Below are 23,371 nucleotides of genomic sequence, written 5' to 3'. Positions count from 1 at the left end.
GTTGATTTGTCATAAGATAGGTAAATTTCCCCTAGTAATTTTCTTTTCCTTGTTTCATTTTTTTTAGCTATCTATTTTGACTTGTTGAAATTAAGTTCCTAAAATATTCTTATGATCTTTATGGAAATTGCATTAAATTTACATTTCTTAGTCTTCCCTTTCAGAAAAGTATTACATCTCTCAATTATTCAGATTAATTCTATGTCTTCAATAACCTTTTATAGTTTTTTAAAATAAAGAACTTATCTATTTACTGTTAAATTTATTCCTAGGTACTTAAACATTTGTTGCTACTGTGATTGGAATCTGTCTTCCATTACATGTTTAATTATGTTGTAAAATATTGTGAAAGATTTCAAAATCCATGCACCCACCATTAGATTTAACAAATGTTAATATTTTCCTACATTTGGTTCAGATCCTTTTCTTTAAAAAACTAAAGAATTGATAGCTACAGTAATCAAGACAGTGTGGTATTGAAAAAAGGAAAGAGCAATTGATCAATACAACAGAATAGAATGTCTAAAAATAAACCCAACACACATAGTCAAACGGGTTTGTCAAGAGGGCCAGTGTGGCTGAGCAAGAAAGGAAGGCTCTTCCATGAGCGCTACTCTCACCAGTGGGGGCAAGTGCAAGCTGTATCACAGACCTAAAGGTAAAAGTCAACACAGCAGAACTATTAGAAGAAAATGCAGGAGGGTCTATTTGTAGCCTTGGGGGAGGCACAGATTTCTCAGGGCACAAAAAAACGATAGACACAAAAGAAAAAAACATGATAAATTGGGCTTTATCAATGTTAAACACTTCTGCTCATCAAAATTATCATCAAGAAAATGAATGGGCAAACCACAAACTGGTAGACAATATTCATGGCACATATAATTGGCAAATGAGTTGTATCTAGAATATGTAAAAAATCTTGCAACGCTTGAAAAGACATTTTACAAAAAAGATATACAAATAATAAGTACATGAAAAACTTCTTAACATCATTCACCATCAAGGACATATACCTTCTAGAATGGCTGAGAAAGACTGACAACAGCGAATGTTGGGAAGATTATGACATGAGTGGAGCCTTTTACACTGCCGGTGGGAGTGGAAAATGCTACAACCACTTTGGGAAATTGGACTGCAGTTTCTTAAAAAGGTATATATATATATAAATTTTTTTCCCTATGACCCAGCAGTTTCATTTCCAGATAATTACTCAAGAGAAACTAAAAAATGATATCCCCCAAAAGCCTTGTACAAGAATGTTCAAACCAGAGACTGGAAACAACCCAGACGTTCATCAACAGAATGGATAAAGAAACCACCACAGCTATAGAAAGGCTTACTACTCAACAGTCAAAAGAGAGAAACCACATTCAAAATCACGGTGAATCTCAAAAATAGGATGCTGAGTGAAAGAATCCAGACTCAAAAAAGTACAGCAGTGGGGTTCCTTTTCTATGAGAGTGTAAAGTAGTAACTCGTGGAGAAAGAAGTCAACCCTGAGGTGAGGTCGCTTCTGGAGTGAGGGGCGCAGTGAGAAGGAAAAATGTTTTCTGGGGTGATGGAAAGGCGCCTCGCCTTGCTGTTTGTATCCATCAGAACTGATTAGATGGTGTACATCTGGGCATTTCACTGTCTGTAAGTTATACCTCAATAAGGACCACAGCCAAATATCTTGCAGATGCAGCTGAAGGTTTTATGTTCCTTCCCACAGTCCTATCCCCTTCCTTCCTGCCCAGAGAAACTCAACTCCAAGGTCAGTGAGATTAAGTCCAGGTCTTCATGATTTTATTACATCTGTCTTGTTTAGTAGAATCTGTACAGCAGACAACAGCTGCTTGCCCTTGTCACCAGGCAGTGTGTGTCTGGGGTTCCTTCATGTCCCTCTGCGTCAATCTGTGACTGCTGTGCACTCATTGTATGAAAGCATCACACTTTCTTTACCCGTTCCTTTGCTGCTGGGCTCTCAGGGGCTTCCAATACTGCGCTGCTGCACACCTGGTGTCGTGCTAGGGAACACCACAGGTGTCGTCCTCCCTCTTCCACGCACTGTCCCGACGTGGGCGGAGCGTAAGCGTAGGCGTTTGCACTATGGCCAGCAGTCTGGTCCCTGAGGGTGTGCAGACAGGAGTGCTCAGGCTGAAGGCCCTGAGCTGCCGGCTCACGACCACCTCCGTTTTCATGTTTGGTTGAGCATCTCTTCAAGCTTTTGCTGCATTTACCCGTCATCTGGTTTCCTCCCCTGGAAGTTGCTTCTTGCCGTTACATTTTCTCCTGTTTACTGCTCGTGTCTTTTCTGGTTGATTCGGTATTTGGCGCCCTTACTGACGTTTCTTACTCTCTTGTTTTCGAAGTAGTAGCAATGTTTTCTCTGAAAACAGTCCTTCGATGTAGCTGTTGTTCTTCTCATCTTCACACTGAGCAGGACCAGCAGTAGCAACCCAAGCACCCTTTGTTGTCTTAACGTGAATGGGGAGGTGGTGACTCATTTCATCACAACATTTGTTTATTTGTTCATTCATTCACCAAGTGTTTCTTGGCCTGCATTTTTGTGCCAGGCACTGTTTTTGAGTCTGGATGTGTAATAATGAACAAGGCAGACACATGTGAACATTAAATAGAAAACAGAGTATCCTGTTTGAGAGTGACAGAGACTGTGTTGGCATTGGGCTTTGATGGGCATCTTTTTTAAAGTTGGGAAGAATCATGCTATTCCTAGTTTAGAAATTTGTATCAGGAATAATTGTTGAATATTATCAAATGTATTTTAGCATGATCAATATAACATGATTTTTCCTGCTCTACACTATTAGTATAATAAATTACGTTATAAGATTTCCTAATATTGAACCATTCTTTCATTCTTGGAATAAATTCTACGTGGTCATGACATGTCATTCCCACGCAGGATTTTTGCATTTATTTTAGTTTCTCTTTTGTGTTACTGTTGATTTTAATATTATGTTGCTGTATTCGAAGAACAAATTAGGGATCTTGCCATGTTTTTTTTTCCTGCTTTCCACATTAAATACCAGATATGCCCTGTTCCTTCAGGAGTGGGAGAACTTGCCCATAAAATAATACGGTTCTAGGGTCCTGGGAATGAATGCGTGAGCTAAGCCAGAGCCATGTCAGCTACTGTGCCTTCCATTTCTTCCCTGTGTTATTGAACCATTCTGTCAGGAAACTGGCCGGCACCCTGAAATGGGGCAGTTGCAGAGACTTCGATGATAATGATTGACAGGCAATTCACTCCAGGTGGGCAGGGCTGAGGACTCATAGAGGTAAGGCGGGCCAGGCATTAGCTGCCCCAGAGTCTGTCCCAGAGAGCAAGGGGACGGAGCCGGATGGATCCTGGAGAAGGTTCCTTGCAGGAACCAGAGCCCTCAGCGCAGTGGCAGCCCACCTGGGATGATGTGAAAAGGAGGCACTGCCCCCCTCCACCCGATCCTCTCCTCCCTCTGGTGGGTCCCTCCCACACCGAACCCAGAGGGGTCAGCCTTCAGGGACAGAGAGCGCAGAGGTGAACTGAGGAAGGAGGGTGTCTGGGGGATTCCTGCCCTGCACCCACAGGGCTCCACCATGGCACCCTCCACTTCCCCCACTTGGCTGTAAGTTCTTGGGGAAGTGTCTTGTCTTCAGTAAGACTGCAAAGCTGCCCTGGGTAGGACTGTGACCACTTAGTCCACTAGCTATGGCCAGCACCTCGCTGCTTGCTGGACTACCCCCACAGGCCAAAGCCCAGGTCACCTTCTCTAATCCCCGGCCCCTCCCCCGGCTTTATGGCAGGCTGATAATAGAAGCCAAGCCTGAGTCACTGGGGAGCCCTCAGCTGCTTCCTTCCACCCTCCACCCAGCTCAGGGTGGACGCTGGGTGTCCTGATTTCTTAGCCCCACCTAACAAACAACATACGTGTAGTGTAACACCGAAAGGGACAGCCCTTCCTGACTTCTCTGCACCCTACAAGCCAGACAGAGCTCAGAGCTTCCCCGGTCTTTGTGGATGCGCAGAGGAGAGAAAACAGCGGAGGGGCCAGGAGGGGCGTGTGCAGGGGACCTGGTTGATTTTTCAAGAGTCAGCACTTCTTTCTCATCTGGAAGCAGCTGCTGTGCAGACATGGGTCCCCACGATGGCCCCTGGCCCCAGCGCAGCCGTCCGACTGCCAGCTGCTGCTGGCCAGACACTGAGTCAGCAACCCGCAGCGAGCAGAGCCCCGCAGAGCTGTGCACTGTGCCGATCCCTGGGCGCCTCCCAAGCTGGAAGCCCAGGACCCATTCATGGGGCCTCACCAGTCTCCACCCCTCGCTGAGTGAGGTCTCCCAGCTCTGCTCTGCCGCTCCCTGGTCTGGGATCCAGCAGTGCCTCTCTCCTGCAGGCTACTTCACTCCATGACACAGTGAGGTGAGATCAGGAATTGCGAAGAGGCAGGGTCTCCAGCCCTGCCCACTTTCCAGCTGAAGAGCCTCCATTAATTAAAGCCTGGGTGGGCCAGCTGCCACAACCTGCTTCCCACCATCCCCCCAAAGCTGCCTGGCCCCCTGTGGCTCTGGCCCCTGAAAAGCTACTGGAGTCCTGGAAAGAGTGCTCAGCCAGGGGTCCTGCCAGGCACCCTCTGACCCTCAGGAGCCTTTTCCAGTCTCTCAGCGTTGGTTTCTTCATCCACAAAATTGGGGTGATAATTGTGCCTCCCTATGCAGGAGGGCATGCGGGAACTGAAGTCAATTATTCAAAAGTAAGCACTTTGCAAATTCTGCATTGTGCTGCAGATGCTGGGAGGGCCCAGGTCACTGGTGTGAACCAGGAGCAGGTGTCTCTGGGCTGCCTGCCTGGCTGGCCTTCTGTGTTCCAATGTGGCCTGTCCAGCAGGCGCCTCCAGTCAGCGCAGCTCCAGCCAGGCATGCCCAGGCGCAGGCTGCCCTCAGGTCAGCCTGATCGAGAGGCTCAGCCCTCGTACTGGAGTCTCCGGCCTACTCCTGGGCGCCAGTCGCACTGCACATTCCAGCTGGGGACTGAGGCTCTGTGGGCCTCCTCCCCTGCACTCAGACTGCTGGCTGGTGTTGGCTCCAGCCCACTTTGGCCACCGCACATCGTGCAGGAAACCTGTCCACACTGTGGCTGAGGTTCTGGAATGCTCTGCACACATGCTGGCCTACCAGGCTGGGGACTCTGCCTCATCCTCCTGCCTAGGACTGCACCCAGACAACCTGGTTCTCAGACAACTCACACGCTGCCTGACGGCACATTTGTTTTACTCTTCCCCAAACCCCAAGGAGGGCACTGCCCTCACTTGAAACAGGACCCGAGTCTCCCAGAGGATAGGACAAATGAGAACTCAGAGATGGGAATGTCCCACCCAGAAAGGCTGCATGGAGGAGGCACCCTAGAGGGGCTTGGGAGGGTGAGAAATCTCAGTCTGAGGGAAAGGAAGCAGAAACTGGAGAGGAAGGGTGACTACCGGGGTGTCGAGGCCTGCAGTGGTGCAGCTAGGAGGGCATGCCTAGAGGATCAGCAAGGACCAGGTGGGCAAGGGGCCTCAGCCAGAGGGGGGGACGCTGGGTCCAGGATCCAGAGTCCAGATCAGAGAAACTGTCCCGCACAGGTCATTCTTGGGGCCTTGACCTGCTTAGCCCCTGAGCAAAGTGGCGAAGAAAAGGGTTCTGGCTGGGCCAGCGCTCTGGCTTGGAGCCAGTCCTTCTCATTTTCCCATCTTGGCCTCAGTTTCCCCATATGTAAAATGCAGCTTTGGATCCCCGAGGGCCCAGCGGCGTTGGATCTGGAACCCACCGCGATGCAGCTCGAGTCCACAGAGACACCTGCCCCCGCGGCCTTGCTCCGCTTCGGGGTCCGGGCTCTGGACTCGGCAGGTCGCTCTCGCCTCAGCCGGACGCCCCTGCGCTAGCGCCCCCCGGCTCTGCGCGTCTGGCTGGACACCCCCGCCGTTGCTATGGCAGCCGCATTGCCGGCGGCGCAGGGGCCCTGAGTTGGGCTACCAGGGGTTGCCACGGCAACTAGGCGGGCCGTCCAGGGGCGGGGCTTCCAGGGGCGGGGCTTCCAGGGAGGGGCCTCCTGTGGGGCCGGGACCCCGCCTCCAGCAGATATTCCGGACCTCGGAGCCCGCTTCCCAGGCCCCCCCGGCGTGGTCCCTGCGGACGGTGGGCGCCGGCGGACGTGCCCCGGGCTCGGCCGTTCCCGGGGGGGCGGGGGCTGCGCAGCCCCTTCCGCATCCCACGGCCGTGGGTCCGCCTGGAGTCCCCCGGGCGGCGGCTCCCACCCAGCTTCGCAGCCGGGGACTCGTCATCGGGGCAGGCGGCAGCCCAGCCTCACATCCCACCGCCCCCCCAAATGTCCAGGGGTCACTTCTGCTCAGGTAACCTGTCTTTTCACTCCGTCTTTTATTTATGTTTTGTCACTGATGTTCTGCAGATTTAGTTTTATTTTTCCTATTCGGGATCATATTGATTGCTCACTGGGCGTTTGTCTATCTGCAATTGTGGAAAATTCGAAGATTGTCCAGAATATTATTTCTTCAAACACAGTTGCAATATCTCTCTATTCCTCCTTCTGGAATTTCAGTGCAGGGGCTGCCACCCTGACCCCACGCCTCCTTGGCTTTTGTGCTGAACCAGCCTGGTCTAGACTTGGGTCCCTGCCAGGCGGAGCCTCACGGCCTGCTTTTCTCCCCTTGGCACTCGGCTCTAGCAGGTCCAGGCCTCACGGGGGGCCCATGTGAGACAATAAATGTTCACTTTCAGAAATTTATTTTGATGTGTCAGGTGGGATGTAACTTTATATATTTCCCACAGTGCCCTACACCAGTTATTAAATCATCTGTTTTCCTCAAATTATTTGAAACAATACCTTTATCATAAACTTTTGCTGTATTTCTTTTTCAATACTGGCATCTTGTTAATTATTAGAATCTCATAATATATTTGAATATCCAATACGACAGATCCTCCTTGCTGCTCCCCTTTTTGACAGTTTTCCTGATCAGTCTTGCATGTTTGTTTTTCCATGTGAACTTCTGTTGCTGTTTTAATCGAGACTGTATAAAATGTGTACATGTTTAACTTACGGAAAACTGGACCGTTTACAATACCACTTCTTCCTTTCTAAGAATATGCTATGCGTTTCCATTCATTTGCCTCTTTTCAGTGTTTCTATATAATTTCTTTATAAATGAGAAACCTGCACATTTGTTGTCATTCTGGGCATCTCACTTTCCTTAGTGCTGTTGTGACTGCACTCCTCCATTCAGGCTCTAACTGGTTAGTGTTTGTTTTCATGGAAACTGTTGCCTTCTCAGTGATCTATTTTTTTTTCACCTGCCCCTAACTTACTGTTTCCTATAGCTTTTTCCCTTCTAGGGAGACAATCACAACATCTGTAAATAGTGATAATTTTGTTTCTTCCTTTCCAAAAATTTTCCTTTTTTTCCTCATTTGTAATTGCAACTGCTGATACTTCTAAGTCAAACAAAGGTAGTGGTGTACGGCTGTCATTGTGATGGGACCCTTTTGTTGTTTTACCATTACAGCTATCCTTTGTATAGGGCTCACTGCGCCCAGCCGTGGTCTCAGCATTTCCCACGGGAATGCTCACCACTGTTGTATGAGGTTGGTACTGCAGGAGAGGTGACAGACACAGGGGCTTATGAACTTGCCTGGAGTCACACAGCTGATGAGAATGAAGCTGGACTCCGATCCTGGCTGCCCATTGACTGGACTCATCCACTGAGCCCCTGCAGGGCTGCTATTTCCTCAGGTAAAGGACAAAACCATCTTTGCCCAAAGGGCTCAGGTATTTGCTTTTTAACCAGACACGGATGGCCCCTAGGTCAAATGCCTTTGCAGCATCCATTGAAATCAACCTATTTCTTTGTATCCAGGGACTTACTAGAGTGGTGGATTATAGACAGTCTCTAATATTGAATCACTCTTGCATTCCAGAGAAGAATTTACTCGGGGTGTAGGATCATTGTAATGTTATTTAAATTGCAAGCAGTGCATGGCTCCTCCTTTACCCCACCCCACCCCCCAGTCTGCAAGGGCGGCCTCCTCTCCACACCAGAAGGAGGTGAAAGAGAGGAGGTTTGTTGTGTTGTGGACATTTCTGAAACAGGGTTTGGTCACATTCTGAGGACCTGCCTGTGGGAAGAAGGAAGGGCAGCAGCCCCCAGTGGCAGGAGGGCGATTCCTTGACCTTGGTTCTGAGCTCATCAAATTTACTGTTTTTTCTTTATTCATGAAAATAAAAACCCACAATTTCACCTCCCACCGATCTTTCCAGAAGCTGTTTGGGGCCCACAGAGGAGTGAAGCCCTCGACTTGCCTGTTAACAAACTCACAGGATACATTTGAAATGTGATCCAGGCGGACACTTGCAAACCAGAGGAGTCCCGGGAGCAGGGTGGAGCACACCCTGAAAGGAGATGCTGGTCTGTGTCTCAAAAGAAAGCGCATCAGAATGTGCTGTTACAGAGAGCAGACCCAAAATGGAGTCACTTGTGCTAAGTCCATCTCACCAAACATGACTTAATATTTAACCTAATTGCACTCTTGAACTCTCCCAGGAATATGACCTTTAACCGCTCAGCTTGGAATTGCCTGGTCAGCACCAGTGAGGTAAAGCCCAAAGACCCCTTTCATCCCCCAAAAGAGGATGACCAAAGTCTGAAACTATCCACTCTTTGCTAGATATTTCCTTCCCCTGCCGTCTTTCTGTCGATAGAAACCTTCCCCTTTCTGCAGCTCGCAGGAGCTCCTTCTACTCGCTAGATGGGATGCTGCCCAATTCATAAATCATTGAATAAAGCCAGTTTGATCTTTAAATATACTCAGTTCAATTTGTGTTGTTTACAGTGGGTTGGGAGAATGTAGGAGGGTGTGCTGTTGCAGGGCTGAAATATGAAGATTTGAGTGTCAGTGCAGTCATTTTGATGGCAGGGGGTATTGAATCCTGTCATCACCCAGAAGGCAAAGGGAAAGGAGAGTTAGAAAGTATGAAGACATGAGTGAGAGCTACACAGGGGAGAAGAGCCAGCATACAGACACTAGGAGTCCCAAAAGAATGAAGATATTATTATAACAGGGAAGAGAACATATTTGAAATACAGTGGAGATAAATTTTCCAGAATTAAAGTAAAATAAAGAAATTCAGACTAGAAGGGGCTCACAAACAGGAGAGATACAGAGAAATCCACACCATTAGAAAGCTCTAGAAACATCCTGAGAGAAAGACAGGAGCCTGATGGATGTTGGACTTCTCGACAGCATACAAGGAGAAAACAAGGTAACATATTTAAAATATTGAAGGAAACAAACTTTGCACCTAGAATTTTATATCCAGCCAAATTGAAAGTATAATAAAAGTATTCTCAGCAATACAAGACTTCAGAATATTTTCCACCCTAGGACCCACATCAATAATACTTTGTATTTCATAAATAACACAAATGCAAGAGAATCATCAAGAGGTATGGAAAATAAGGATGATCAAGCATGTTGGAATGTGTATTAATTATCTTAAAAAATGCAAGAACCAAAGGAAAGAAAAAGGGTATATCCACAATAACTCAGAACTATAATGCTGGACAATATCAATAGTGCCTGTGAGTCGGGACATGACCAAGCTAAAGTACTTGAGTGTTAGGGGAATATGTAACTACAGAGGGTACATAGGATAAACAAAAAGAAAGAAGAAACTCAAATTAAGGGCAATGGCCACAAAAATAAAAATAAGTAAGGATAAACCAGCAGGAAGGAGAAAATTCACTCTACTCAATGAGAGAGAAACTGGAAAAAACATACAATAAATGGAAATGCTTATAAGATGGAAAAGCTAAGACTGAATATAACAGTAATTACTATAAATGTAAAAACAGATTAGATTCCAATTAAAAGGTAAAAACAGATTAGATTAAAAAATTCCAACAGTTGCCTGAAAGAGATGCACTTAAAAAAAGATACAAAATTTAGAACAAAACAGTTGGCAAAAGGCATACCAGGCAAATGTGAAACAAAGGAAACTGGATTGACATCTTAATATGTGACATTCGAATTTGAAGCAAAAAATAAAAATAGAAAAAACCCAACAACAAAGAAGGCCACCACATGCATACTGGTGAAAGGGGGCCCAGAATGGTAACGCACATCCATCAGAACCATTCGGATACCCCAAAATACGCCCCAGTGAGCATCAGACAACATCTGAGAGGATTTCAGGGATGAGTAGATATTTCAACAATTGTAACTGGAGATTTTAATTTAAAAATAACAATTTAATAGCTCAAGCAGACAAAAATTAGCAGAGACCTCCAAATCCTGATGAATGTAAGTAATAATCTTGAACTATTAAATATATACAGAACTCTATATCCATCAAACAGAGGTGAAGAATATTTATGGAAATAGACCAGGTGTTAGGCCCTAAAAAAGCCTCAGTAAATTCCTGGGGCCAAATTTTATGCAGATGGGCTGTGATGTTCCATTTGTGCTTGTACATCCCCTTTGCCACATTCCCTAAGAGACCGCCCTAAGTGGACCGGGTCTGTGGGTGCCCCTGCCCTCCAGCTGCCCCTTGGATTCCGCTAAAGACAACACTACCCAATCCTGGGAGAAGGGAGAGGGGGGTCTAGGGCTTTGTTGCCCAGATCCCTCCTGATAGGTGCTCAGGCTCACTGGGTCCTCTTCTCCCACCTCCCCTGCATTCAGGCCAAAGTGTCACTCAGCCTTGTGGTTCCCCTAACTCTTAACCACACCTTTGTAAATAGTCTCTTTATCAAACTCTACTCAAATTACCCAGTTTGAGTGTGCCTTTTGCTTTCTGCCACGATCCTGACTGAACACAGACTTTGTTCTCAGACAATAATGCAATTAGATTAGAAGTTGGTAACAAAAGGTTATAATAAAAGAAATACTACTGGGGAGTAAATAACATTATTAAATAACCCATGGGTTTAAAAGGAGATTATCAAGGACATTAAGAAATATTTACATCTGGATGATAATGAAAGCATTATATGAGTGTGTATGTCCAAATTTGTGAGACCTAGCTAAGACAGTGCTGTGGAAGGAATTTTGTAGCTTTAAATAGATCTATCAGAAAATGAGAAGGTTTAAAAATAAATGAGCTGAGAATTTAGCTCAGGATGGAGCAACAGATCAAATCCAAAGAACCAAAAAGGGAGGCAATAATAGATAAGGACAGTAATAAATGAAATAACCAGAAAGATGAGAAGATTAACAAAACTAAAAGTTGGTCCTTTGAAAATGTTTTAAAGTATTAAAAAAGAAAAATGCAAATAAAGTATGGAATAAAAGGGAGAAATAAGTATAGAAACAATAGGTATAAATAAATATGCTAGTGATTTTAAACCCTCAATGAAATGTATTAATTCTTAGAAACATGTAAAATGAGAATTTTGGTTCAAGAAATAAAGAACTGGACCAGATCAGTAAGTGTGATGGAAATGGGAATGATTAAGACCCCCCCACACCCAGATAGTTTTATTACTTCTACCAAAAGTTTGGAGGAAAAATAATTTCTCTATTATGCAAGTGGTTCCAGGAAATAGAAAAAGGAGAAACTGTTAGGGAACTTTGTAGGGGAGGAGGGGGAGGGGAGTGGAGGGGAGGGTGGTCTGGTGTCTGTGTCTGTGCCCTTTTTCCTTTCGCCGGCACGTGCCACACAGACACCGCACACCAAGGTGAGGTGCGTCCCACCTGACTACGTTATTTGCAGATTAAATGGTTAACAAAGCAAAGCCTTTAGGGCAGCGCCTGGCACCTGCCGGGCGCCTGGCGGGGTGGGGGGCGGGGAGGGGGAGGTGGGGAAGGGGACGGGGGAAGGGGGAGCTCAGCCAGGGGACGCTGAGACGCTGGCAGCAGGGGCCGGGCTGCGAAGAGGTCGGCCCGGTTTCACGGTGGCGTGACGTCACCGCACCCACCGCAGTTCCGGTGGGTCAGCGGGCCAGAGGCTTCGTCAGCGTTGCCCAGCCCTGGTCGGCTTGTGGAGGTTGGTGACACACGCAGGGATGCCAGTCAGCCCCTGGTGGCCCGGAGACTGACAAAGGCTGGGGTTTGCCAGTGTGGACCCAGAGCAGCGTGCGCCTCGGTGGTCCAGGAAGTTGGGCTCAGAGACAGGCAGGGTGTGACCGTAGACGGGGCTGCAGACCTGCAGAGGCGGGGCGGGCGGAGCGTGGGGTCTGCACCCCCCGGCCTGACGGTCCGCTGCTCCTCGGGTTGCGTCATCCCGCCGGGAGCGCCGTCTGCCGCGCGGGTCTCCCAGCGCTCCCGCGGAACGCGCCTGTCACGCACGGGGCGGCGTCCCCCTCCCGCCCCCTACAACTGCTCGCGGTGGGGAGCGGCCGGGAGCAGTCCGGGGGCAAGGAGCCCCCCGACCTTTGTCCCTCTGCGACGACGCGTTTGGGCTGTTGGCTTCGCGGGTGGGGGCAGGTAGAGATTTCATGATTTCACTTGAAAAAGGTCATAAGCGGGGAGGGCCCCGCGTGGGGTCCGCGGGCCAGTTCGGGTGGGGGGGTGTTCGGGGTCGGACGCCGCGTGATCCCCTTTTCCCTGCAAGGTCGCGCGGGCGTGCGGGTGCTGCGCGGGGAAAGGGGGCGCCAAGTCCAAGCCCGGGTGTCGGCCCCCCACGTCCCACCCAGCGCGCCTCGGTGTCAGCGGTGATGTCACAGCCCGGCCCCAACCTCCTTTGGCTCCAGCCCCATCCCCGCGGCGGCCGCGACGCCCGTCCCTCTCCCCGCGCGACGAACCAGCTGGTGGCTGGGGCTCTGGCGCCGCGCGCAGCCAACCAGCGCGGCGGGACGGGTGCGGGGCGGGGCGGGCCGGGCCGGGGGCGCGCAGCCCGTCACGCGGTGCCGCCGTCACTGCTCCCAGCGCAGCCCAGGAACGGCAGCAGCTCAGGGCTCGGGGACCCGCGCCCATCCCGCACCCATGCCGAGCCGCCGCCAGTGACGCCGGAGAGGTAACGCCGCCGCCGCCGGGGCTCTGCGCGCATCCTGCACCTGCACCTGCACCGCCTGCGCTCCAGCCGGGAGCTCGCGCCCGGCGCGGCCCCTTCCTTTCCCCGACCTCCCCGGGCCCCGCGGAGAACAATGGGGCAAATTCAGGGGTGTCCGCCCTTCATTCGCAGCCGCGCAGGGCCCTCTGGAAAGGCCCCTTCCGCGCGGCCCTGCTGCAGCGGGGCTCTCGGCTGGGACGGGCGGGGGGCGCCAGGGGGCGGGCGCGCGGCCGCGGCGTCTCGAGACGCGCTCCCTCCCCTCTCCTGGGGAGCAGCCGCGGAGCGGGGGTGCGGCGCGGGCGGCGCCTGGACCGGCGGGGGCGGGGAGAGATGCAAAGACCGAGGGTGGGGGCACAGGGAGGGGCGCGGATGCGGCGGCGGGGCCCGCGGAAGGGCGCCCAGGCGCGGGAAGCTGCCCTGGTCCCCGACGCGGGAGAGCGCGGATGCCGGAGCCCAGAGCCAAACAGGCCGGCGGGCGGGGCGCCCACTTCGTGCGCATCCTGGGGGCTGCCCGTCACTCCCGTCCCAGTCGCGTCCTCTTTCCAAGAGACCCCAGCTCTCTTCCAGAGGACCCGCGGCTCGGGAGGGGCCGCCAGCGGACAAGGCCTGCGGCTACGCAGCCAGCGCCCCAGTAACAGGTGTGGCCCGGCGGCGGGCGGGGAGGGGCTGCGGGGCCGCGACGGCTCGGCTGCAGCTCCCCACCAGGCGCCGGGCTCGGATGACAGGGAGGAAGCCTGCAAGGAGGACCCCTGCACTCCCGCTTCAAGCTGCCCCTCATTCTAACCCCCCCCCAAAAAAAACCCGGCACGCAGCGCTTGCGCTCGGGTGGGGAGTGGGGTCCGCGGTCGGCTCGGCCCTGGGTGGGCGGGGGGACAGTGAGCTGCAGGGGCGGGAGGGGGAGGGAAAGGAGGGAATGCCAAGTCACGGGGCCTGCCGGGCGCGGACCCGATGCGCGCCCGCGTTCCCAGGAATAGGGACATTCCCCCAGAGACCGGCATAGCTCTCCTGGAGCAGCCGTCCCCCGGCCCCCCCCCAGGCGGTGCCCCCATTGCTGGGATTAAAGGTCTGTAAGGGCCAGCGGACTGGGTCTTGTGACTGCGGAGAGGAGGAGGTGCAGTGGCCCGTCCTAACCCTGGGTCTCAGGCGCAGGGCGCCCCTTCCTGCAGAAGTCGCATCTGACCTGCCCTCTCAGCCTGCTGTCAGCTGGCTAGGGGGGCTCCTCCCAGGCCTGAGAAAGCAGATTAAGGACTGAAGGGAAATGAGGGGGTCCAGACTGGGGGGTTGGGACTGTACCTGTGGCGGCCATTTTGCAGGTGTGGTTGTGGGATGAGGTGTGGCTCCTGCAGTGGGGTAGTGTCTGCAGTGCAGGGTGAGCACCTGAAGATCGACAGAATGTTGTCTGTGGGGTGGTGTGGTCCACAGGGCGGAGAGGCTGGGATCAGGGGCAAGCCAGGGCCCCCAACCCCAAGGCTCCCAGGGAGGGCCCCTGTAGGGAGGCCATGCCCTGTACCTGCTGTGTGACCCCTCCCCCAGTGCCCCACAGACTGCCCCTCCCAGGACCTGCTGCTGGGCAGCCACAGCCGGGTGAGACTGAGGCTCTGCCCAAAGCCCAGAGCCAGAGCCCCTGCTGGTGCTGGCAGAGCTGGGTTCACACCCAGACCCACTGGATGGAGGGGCCCACCGTCCAGCCATGCCCCTTTCCGTCTTCCATGGTGTCACCAGGGCCGACCCAAGGCTAACCATGTCATTTGGAAGCAGAGCAGGGAAGTCCTCCTGTGAGGGGGGTTGGGGGCAGACAGGGAGTTAGGGGACAGACATAGGTGGGAAGTGGGGATGGGAGCATCACAGCCTGAGGGAAAGGACCTGGGGATGTGGGAGCCTTCTGGGCCCACTCAGCTCTCATAGGCCAACCAAGGCAGAGGAGCTGGGTGTGGCAGTGTGGCGGGGGGGATGTTTTGATGGGGTCTTGGTAGCACGGGATGGGGGTGGGGGCTGTGGAGAGGCCCCCAGTTCTGGAACCTTGGCTTGGCCTTTGGGATTACCTGACCAGGCCAGCAGAGCCCGTTAGGCACAAAACCCTGCACTTCTGAGAGCGGGAGGAGTGTGTGTGGGGGGCGTGGGGGTGAGCTGCCACCCCTGGGGTGGAGGGGTGGAGAATGGCAGGCCAGGGGTCACTCAGCAGCTAGTGAGCCCGAGGATGAGCACGTGGTTGCCCACCTGCCCAGTCCCATTTCGTGTCCTTAGGCCCAGGACAGGGACCCAGTGTGCCACCTCTACTGTCCCTCTCTCCCTTTCACGCCCCAGAGCATATCTGAGAACTCTCTTGGGGCTGGACCACACCCAGCCTCAAACCTCTCTGCTTGGGGGTGTCCAAGGGCCCAGCCAGGCTGGTGGGTCAGAGAAGTGCTCTGTTCTGCAGCTGCTCAGTTAGCTGACCAGACTCTGCCCACCTGTCCCCTCTCCCCCTGACAGGCACGCCCAGGGCAGGGGCGAGGGGAGGGGCCCGGCGGGTGTGTGCTGATGCCGCACCTGATCTAGCAGGTTTGCTACATCCTGGTTGCTGGCTGAGGGGCGATGGCCGACCCCAGCACCCTCAGAACCTCCAGCCTCCAGGACCCAACGGAGGGGTCAGTGCCCTGGGGCAGTCAGCTGAGGCTGAGCCTCCTCACCCCTCCGGGCTCCTGCCAGTCCCCACACCCCCCCCACAGCTGCTTTCTCCCTAGCTTCCTCCAGCATGGATTGTGACGCTGACCCCCTGATCTGGACACACAGCCTGGGTGGCTGGGCTCCTCCCTTCTGACCTTGGATTTAATCCCATAATCCCCAGCCCTGTTGTAAGCCCCCCTTCAGACCCTGGTTCTCCCCTCCACCTCTGAGAGTGGGGAGTGTCCCGTGCGCTCCTCCCCCTGCCCAGGGTTGGGGGTCTGAGGAGGGCAAGCCTGCACCTGCCTGCCCAAGTCCCTGTTCTTACTCCTCGCCCTTCCCCACATGGCCCTTGGGCTAGAGCAGCCACCCTGTACACACTCACACACACTTACAGTCTCTCACGGTCGCACACTCACCTCACTACAAACACTCTCACACTCACATGTTCTCTTGCACACTCACCCCACACAGGCTCACACTCATGCTCATGCACGCATACACACACACACACACACACACACACACACACACACACACACACACAGAGTCCCTGCCCGGGGCCCTTCTTTCCTGGAGCACTCCACCCAACCCCACGTGAGGTTCCTAGTTGCCCCGAAAGGCTGCCACCACCCTGAAGTCTGCTCTAAGCACCCCAGGGGGTCACCCTATCCCACTGTGATTTGGAGGAAGAGAGTGAACATTTACTGGGTGCAGATTGCAGTGTACACCTCATGTGAGCCCCTCATCTGGTGCCCCCAAGACCAATGAGAAGGGTGAGACTTGTCAGGGAGCTCCTGGTGGGGGTGTGGGGTTGTACATGTGGCGGCCATTTTGCAGGTGTGGTTGATCTCCGCCTCAGCTGGGGCTGTGGGGTGAGGGTCGTCCTCCTTCCCAGCTTCCTGTAGCTCACAGGGCGGAGCCCCTTCAGTGCTCATCCCCTCCAGCCTTCCTGCTTTCCCCCACTAACCCCTCCTGCACAGTAGGTCCTCAGCAAATGCTGTTTCAGGTTGAGCCAGCAGCTTTGGCCCCAGCTGTTCATTTCCTGAGGTCCCCAGGGCAGCAGCTGCCGCCCTGTCAGGGGTAGGGGCCCTCTGTGTGTGTCCCATTCAAGTCCCCCCTCCTTTGTGTCTCCTGAAATGCAGCTCTAGGTTTGGGGGTGGCATGGCCCTGACTGCTTCTGCAGGCCTGGCTCCCCGCAGACCCCCTTTCCCTTGAGCCCAGGCTTCTTCAGAGGGAGGCCTGTGGTGCCCAGGGGTAACCTACAGGGGTGTCAGGTGTCCTGCGTCCCGCCCTCAGGTCTCAGCCCTGCCAGTGACACTCAGGTGGGTTTCACTTTCCTTCCCCATCTGTCATCAGCTCAACCCAGGAATGTAAGAGGCAGGGCTGGAGTGTTAATAACCAGGCCATGGGTCAGTGGGGACCAGGCTTCTGAGGGGCTGTCAAGGGGCTGGGGCAGGGGGGTTACTCAGCTTCTTGGTATTACTGTCCACTGCTACTGGGGTCAGGGCCACACCATGGCGGCAGGTCCCTGGTGCTCGGGAGGGTGGCAGCTCCAGAATAAGCAGTGACTCAGTGGGCCATATCCAGACCAGACAGGAGCGCTTAGGGCTGCTTCTGTCCCCTTTGCTTTAGCTTCTCACTCAGGTAGGTGTTTTATTTTCCTTAGATCTGAGCTGTCTTTTTCTTATGTTGAACACATTTCTTTTGTCCTCGCTTTCCCCAGCTCTCAGTCATACTCTGTCTTCCTGGCACCTCCACCCTGGGAGCCGTCTCCCTCCTGTCTGTAATCTGCCCCTTTCCCGCCCTCCTACTGCTCGCCACATCTCTGGGTTGGAGTCTCTATGCCGTGGCCTCCAGAGCTGCTGCTTTCTTGGTTTCCTGTCTTGTTTTGCTGGAGCACATCCTTGTGTGACTTTCCAGATAAGGTGATGAGTCCTTGGCTGTGTGAGAGCGTCTTTGGTCTGTCATCACATTGGGTAGATGGTTTGTGGGGGTGAGGAGGTAGTGTTCTTGGTAAATCATTTCTCTCAACCCTGAAAGCATCACCAACACCTACTACATCCAGTCCAGTCACTTTCGAGAAGTCTTTGTTGGCAACTATTTTTGCTGGTCATGTGGTCATAGCTGCATTAGTTACTGCCATCTTGTTTTCAAAGTGGTTGTGCCAGTGAACGTCTCCCAGGTGGACCACTCCTTCCTGGTATATCCTTACAACATTTAGTGTTGTGTGATCTTCCAGTGTTGTGATCTGATGGATATGTTTGAACCACTCTTTCTTAATTACTATTGTCATTGAGTATCTTGCCATGTAAATTACCTGTACATATCTTTTGCCCATTTTTTCTTTTGTGTCTTTTTTTCTTTGGTTTTTGTCTGTCCTCTATATGCCCTGCATATAGGATAGACAGGAATCCTTGTCTATCGTATGTGCTGTAGACGTCATGTGTTTGGGGGGCCTCCCTTCACCCATCCAATAGTATCTTGGTGGTGGGCTTTTCCTTCCGGTGCTTTCTGTGGGGTAAGTAATCCTTTTTAAAGGACAGCATGGAGCTATCACTCTTCTTCTTTTCCTTCTAAAACTTCGTTGTTCACACTTAGGTCTTCAACCTACATGGAATTTGTTTGGTGTAAAAATGGGATCTAATTTCGTATTTTTCCATATGGCTAGCCAGTGTCTTAGTCTGTTCGGGCTGCTATAAGAGAATACCATGGACTGAGTGGCTTATAAACAACAGAAATTTGTTTCTCACAGTTCTGAGGCTGGAAGTCTGAGAACCAGCGTGGCTGGTTCTGGCGAGGACCTTCTGGGTTGTACATGGCCCAGAGCAGAGAGAGGAAGGAAGCTGCCTTGGGACCCTTTGCAAGGGCACTAATCCATTCATGGGGCTCCATCCTCCTGGCCTCATCTAATCCTAATCACCTCCCTAAGACGCCCTCCTAAGACCATCACATAGGGGTCTAACAAATGAATTTGGGGGATACAGACATTCGGTCTGTAACACCAATTTTCCAAGCATCTCTGGTCAGTAGTCCTCCCTCTTGTTATTGACCTCTAAAGTCACCTTTGTCAGCTATCAGAAGGCCTGTATCTATGTAGGTCTGTTTCTGGGGTCCCTTCTGTCCCATTGCTGGTCACTTGCCTTGTCCCAACCACCCTGTCTTAATTACTGTAGCTTTACACTAAGACTCGATATCAGTGGGGCATGTTGCCTTCTGTCCTCTTGTGTTTCTTCAGACCTTTTATTAATATTCTTAGCATCTTGTTCTTCCATATACATTTTTAAGAGCAATTTGTCAAGTTTCACAAAAATACATGGCTGAAATTTCATTGAATTTTTGGATTTATTTGGGTAAAAATAAAGATTTTTAAAAGAAATTTCTTTTCTACAAAGAGGTTTAAGTTCTTCATTTAGATTTTCTATAAATTTTTTGGCAAAGTTTAAAATTTTTCTCCATGAAAGTTATGCATCTTTTGTGACATTTATCCCTATAAAGGTACTTTATCATTTTGGTTCTTTTCAAAGTGGTACCTTAAAAAATATTTTTAACTTTGTCTAGTGTATACCCACAGGGTTGGTTCCTAGCAGCTTTGCTGAACTTTCCCACTAATGCAAATAATTTGTCTGTGGATTCTCTTGATGTCTGTGTCCATAAGCAAATAGTCTGCGAATAATTTGATCCTTCCAGGCCTGATTTTAAGGTTTTCTAAAGTTGCTCTAGAGTACGTATCACTCCAGGGATATGTACTCCTATCACACCTACTCATATCACACATACTAAAGTATCATTTCTTTGGGGTGTCTACTGAATGTCTGGGAGTGGGGGAACAAGAGAACTGCATTCCAGTGGTAGAGTGCAAATGTCTTCTTACTTTGTGTGAGCTTTGGGGGTTATTCCGTCTTCTTTGCCTGGACCACAGGGGCCTGGATTCCAGGGTACTGCGATGCAAATTTCTGGAGCTCCTTGGTTGAGCAACTCCCCCCTTTCCAGAACTCTGACCCACAACTTTCAGCTGCCTCAACCTATCCAAACTCTGACCTCCGTCTCCTCAACTCATCAAAGCTGCTGAGAGATTTGGAGTGATTGTAGGGCTCACTTTGTATGTTTCCCTTTTCTCAACAACCCCAGTCCTGCTCTGCCTATTGTACAGTCTGAAAACAGTTGTTTTCTTAAATTTTGTGCTAGTTGCTGTTTACAGTGGGAGGTTATGTGTGGTTCTTGTAACTCCATCATGGCTGACTGTGGAAGTGCCATAAGTTTGGCTATTGGTATTTTCATGATCATTTACTACTAAGCTTATTTATATCCATTGTGATTTTTCCTTATGTATATTAGTTATTTAGAAGTTTATTTTTCAATTTCTAAGCATATGGGTTTTTAATGATTTTTATTGATTTTTAATTGACTTGTGTTCAAATTGCATGATCCATTTGATCCAGTTTTTGAAACTTATTAGGGGTTGCTTTATGGCCTACAATATGGTAAAATATTGTAAATGGTCCACATGTGTTAGGAAAGAATGTGTTTCTCTAATTTTTGAGAACAAGAGCGCACATACATTCATAGGTTCATGGTTATGTTATTCAGTCTTCTACACCCTTACTAGTTATGTGTCAGCCTAACCTGTCAATTACTGAGAGGTGTATTAAAATTCCTACCATGCCAAATTAATGAATTGTTTTATGTGGCATGATTCTTAATCTTGGTTTTATGTTTTCATCATTTTGTCTCTCTGGGACCATTCTGGGTAATTTTTTCTGACATATTTTCCAGTTCATTAATTCTCTGTTCAGTTCCATTTAATTTGCTGATTAACATGTCTGCTAAGTTTTAAAATCTAAATGATTACATTTTCATCGCTAAAAGTTTTGCATGCTCTTTCCCCATTATTTCCCATTCCTCTTATTTCTGTAAACATTTTAACGATACTTATTTTATAATCTGTATCTGTTAGCTCCAATAGCTGAAGTTCTTGAGGATCTAATTCCGGTTTTCCTTCCCTCCCCACTGCCCCAACTCCTGCTCATGGTGGATTGCTTCTCTGGTGTTTGGTAAGGTTTGATTGTGAGCTCACATTTGACTGGTCTTCATCTGTGGGAATGTTGGGGACCTGAGGGAAGGAAGCTATTTGCAAGGACGATTTGGACTTGGTTTCAGGTGCCTTGGGTGCAAAACCTGAGACCTACTGTGTGCTGATTTCTCAGTGGGGTTTACTGATCATGCAGGTATGTAAATAGGAAACCCAAACCTGCGTGAGGACAGGTCTGTGGCCTCAAATTCTCAGAATCACTAGCTTTTTCGCCATATGACATGGAAAGTCATTCAGACGAATTCCCCCGTGTTTCTGTGATGGCAGGTGGCTTTTCCCAGCCTCCATTTCACTGGGGTTGTAGCTTTGGAGGATCCAACTTTCTGTGGTGATTTGGTTCCAGTCCTGACTTGCATGTGTTTGAGGCCATTCCTCCATTCTCCCACCTGGCAGGTGAAACCCAGTTCTCTGTACTTCTGGTGTCAGCAAATGCCTGTGCTTCCTCCCAGGTGAGCCTGCCACTTCAGTGTTAGCTTCTCCTTCCTCTTTCCTCTTTCCTTCCCCTTAGAAGTTTTCTTATTTTATTCTGACATTTGCTATTCATCCCAAGTTTCCAGGTGATTTCTAGTGGGGGAGGGTATCTTGCCCATCACATTGCCAGAAGTGGAAATCTCTCATTTGCCTTTTTTTTTCTATCAATTGAGAAGTATTAATTTTAATGAGCAAACTGATTTTTATCTTCACACACACTAGGGTTTGTCCACCAAACTGCAGTCTTTTAATTGATTAATTAATTAACCTTAACTATTTTGTGGAATTATTTAAAAATAATTATTTTTGGGTTAAACATGAACGCAGTTTAGAAGAGTCAAGTATATCTTCAAAACTTATTTAGGAAATCAGCAGTTTTTGCTCTCCATCCTCAATCTCTTTCAACTCTCTTAGTTGCTTTGTTGTTGTTGCTATTTAGCTCTATCCTGCTAAATAATGTGCTCATTCTGCTAATTTTTGGCCTGTTTTAGAAGTTACATAAGTTGTTATAAAGCATGTACCCTGTTGTGTTCGTTTCATCTTTTCTCAGTGTTATGTTTGTGAGATTTATCCATTTATCTTCTCTTCCTCCTGAAAGGATACTAAAATAACAGTAAAGATAAACTAGAGAAAGACCCAAATCTTCCATAAGTATGATACAACAGAAGAGAAGGCACAGCAACCACATTCTGGAAAATGAAAAGCAGAACCCATGTGGTAACTGGTAGCAGAGGGAAATTGGGAAGCAAGCTGTGGACGTCCCACAAGGCTCCGGAGCTGGGTCTCGAGCTGCCCCGGCAGTGGGGGCACAAGTCAAGAAGACTCGTCCAAAGTTGGCTTTAGAAGCAGTTAGATGCACCAGGCTTCTCCCCCACTGCTCCTTCTCCATCTCTTTTCCTCTTTCTAATCCTTCTCTCTTGTTGATCTCATCAATTTCTGCAAGAATCAGTGCTCACAGTGACTGGTTCATTTTTCCTGCCCTGGCACCTCCTGGATATCTCCAGCTCAGTAAGAGGGGAACAGACAAGAGGGGAACAGACGAGGGCAGAGCTGGGTCCTTCTCAGGGCAAATCTTCCAGTCCCAAAACTCCCTGAGGGATGCTGGGGTCCGAGTTGACCTGGGCATGATGTGAAGGAACCCCCTGAACCCCGATGGTTTTGAAGCTAAACATTTCCTTGTGAGTCCTGTTTTAGCTCATTCCACAGCGCTGACATGTTGTATGTTCATTATGGTTCAGTTCAAAATATTTTCTCATATCCTGCGAAATTTTTCTTTTCTTTGACCCTTGGATTATTTAGAATTGTATGGCTTAATGTTCAAGCAATTGGGGGATTTTGTAGGGTTGTTTTCTTTTTTCTTTTGTATTGACGTATAGCATTACTTTTCCACTTACGTGATAATGTCGGTACTTTAGAAACTTGTCTTTGGCTTCCATCATTTCTGTTGAGAAGTCAATTGTCAGTCTTATTTTTGTTCCTTTAAAGATTATATGTCTGTGATTTTTTTCTGGCTGCATTTAAGCTGTTTTCTTCATCATTGGGACTCAGCCGTCTTCTTATGACGTGGCTTGGTGACTTTATATTTATCCTGCTCTGTGTTTGCAGAGCTTCTTCAATCTGTGCACTGATATGTCTGTGCACTGCTATGCTTCAGCAGTTTTAGACAATTAATGGTCGTTACCTTTTATTTATTTATTTATTTTTTAAATTGGGGAATATTGGGGAACAGTGTGTTTTTCCAGGGCCCATCAGCTCCAAGTTGTTGTCCTTCAATCTAGTTGTGGAGGGCGCAGCTCAGCTCCAAGTCCAGTCGCCTTTTTCAATCTTTAGGTGCAGGGGGCGCAGCCCACCATCCCATGTGGGAATCCCACGGCAACCTTATTGTTGAGAGAGCTCGCGCTCTAACCACCTGAGCCATCCAGGCGCCCCACTGGAAGCTCAGCGGCAGCTCATTGTCTTCAATCTAGTTGTGGAGGGCGCAGCTCACTGGCCCATGTGGGAATCGAACCGGCAACTCTGTTAAGAGCTTGCACCATCCAGCACCCCATCGTTACCTTTTTAAATATTGTTTCTCCCCATCCCACTCCTCTCCTTTGAAGTCCAATTACATCATGATAGACCATTTCAGTGTCCTACATTTCTCT

General features: G+C 49.9%; 1 protein-coding gene and 1 long non-coding RNA gene across 31 annotated transcripts in view; both read left to right on the top strand.

The window, feature by feature from the left end:
* Nucleotides 1-6,103: 6,103 nt before the first annotated feature.
* LOC308498937 lies at nt 6,104-8,833 on the top strand. Its single transcript, XR_013993534.1, has 3 exons — nt 6,104-6,368; nt 7,539-7,765; nt 8,291-8,833. It is a non-coding gene; the product is annotated as an uncharacterized lncRNA (long non-coding RNA).
* A 3,490-nt stretch (nt 8,834-12,323) lies between these two features.
* Nucleotides 12,324-23,371, top strand: part of KIF1A (kinesin family member 1A) — an 80,728-nt gene continuing 69,680 nt past the window's right edge. For 28 of the 30 annotated variants that reach the window (XM_081052000.1, XM_081051998.1, XM_081051997.1 and 25 more), the window contains exon 1: nt 12,843-12,985. The gene's annotated coding sequence lies outside the window, so the exon portion shown is untranslated. Of the gene's footprint in view, nt 12,457-12,842; nt 12,986-13,392; nt 13,660-23,371 lie in introns of those variants that run through there. The other 2 variants (XM_081051999.1, XM_081051988.1) reach the window with 2 other exon arrangements.

The sequence above is a fragment of the Rhinolophus hipposideros genome (assembly GCF_964194185.1).
Source record: "Rhinolophus hipposideros genome assembly, chromosome: 6".
Classification (NCBI taxonomy): Eukaryota; Metazoa; Chordata; class Mammalia; order Chiroptera; family Rhinolophidae; genus Rhinolophus; species Rhinolophus hipposideros.
The sequence above is the reverse complement of the archived record's forward strand: the minus strand, read 5'-3'. Positions and strand labels throughout refer to the sequence as shown.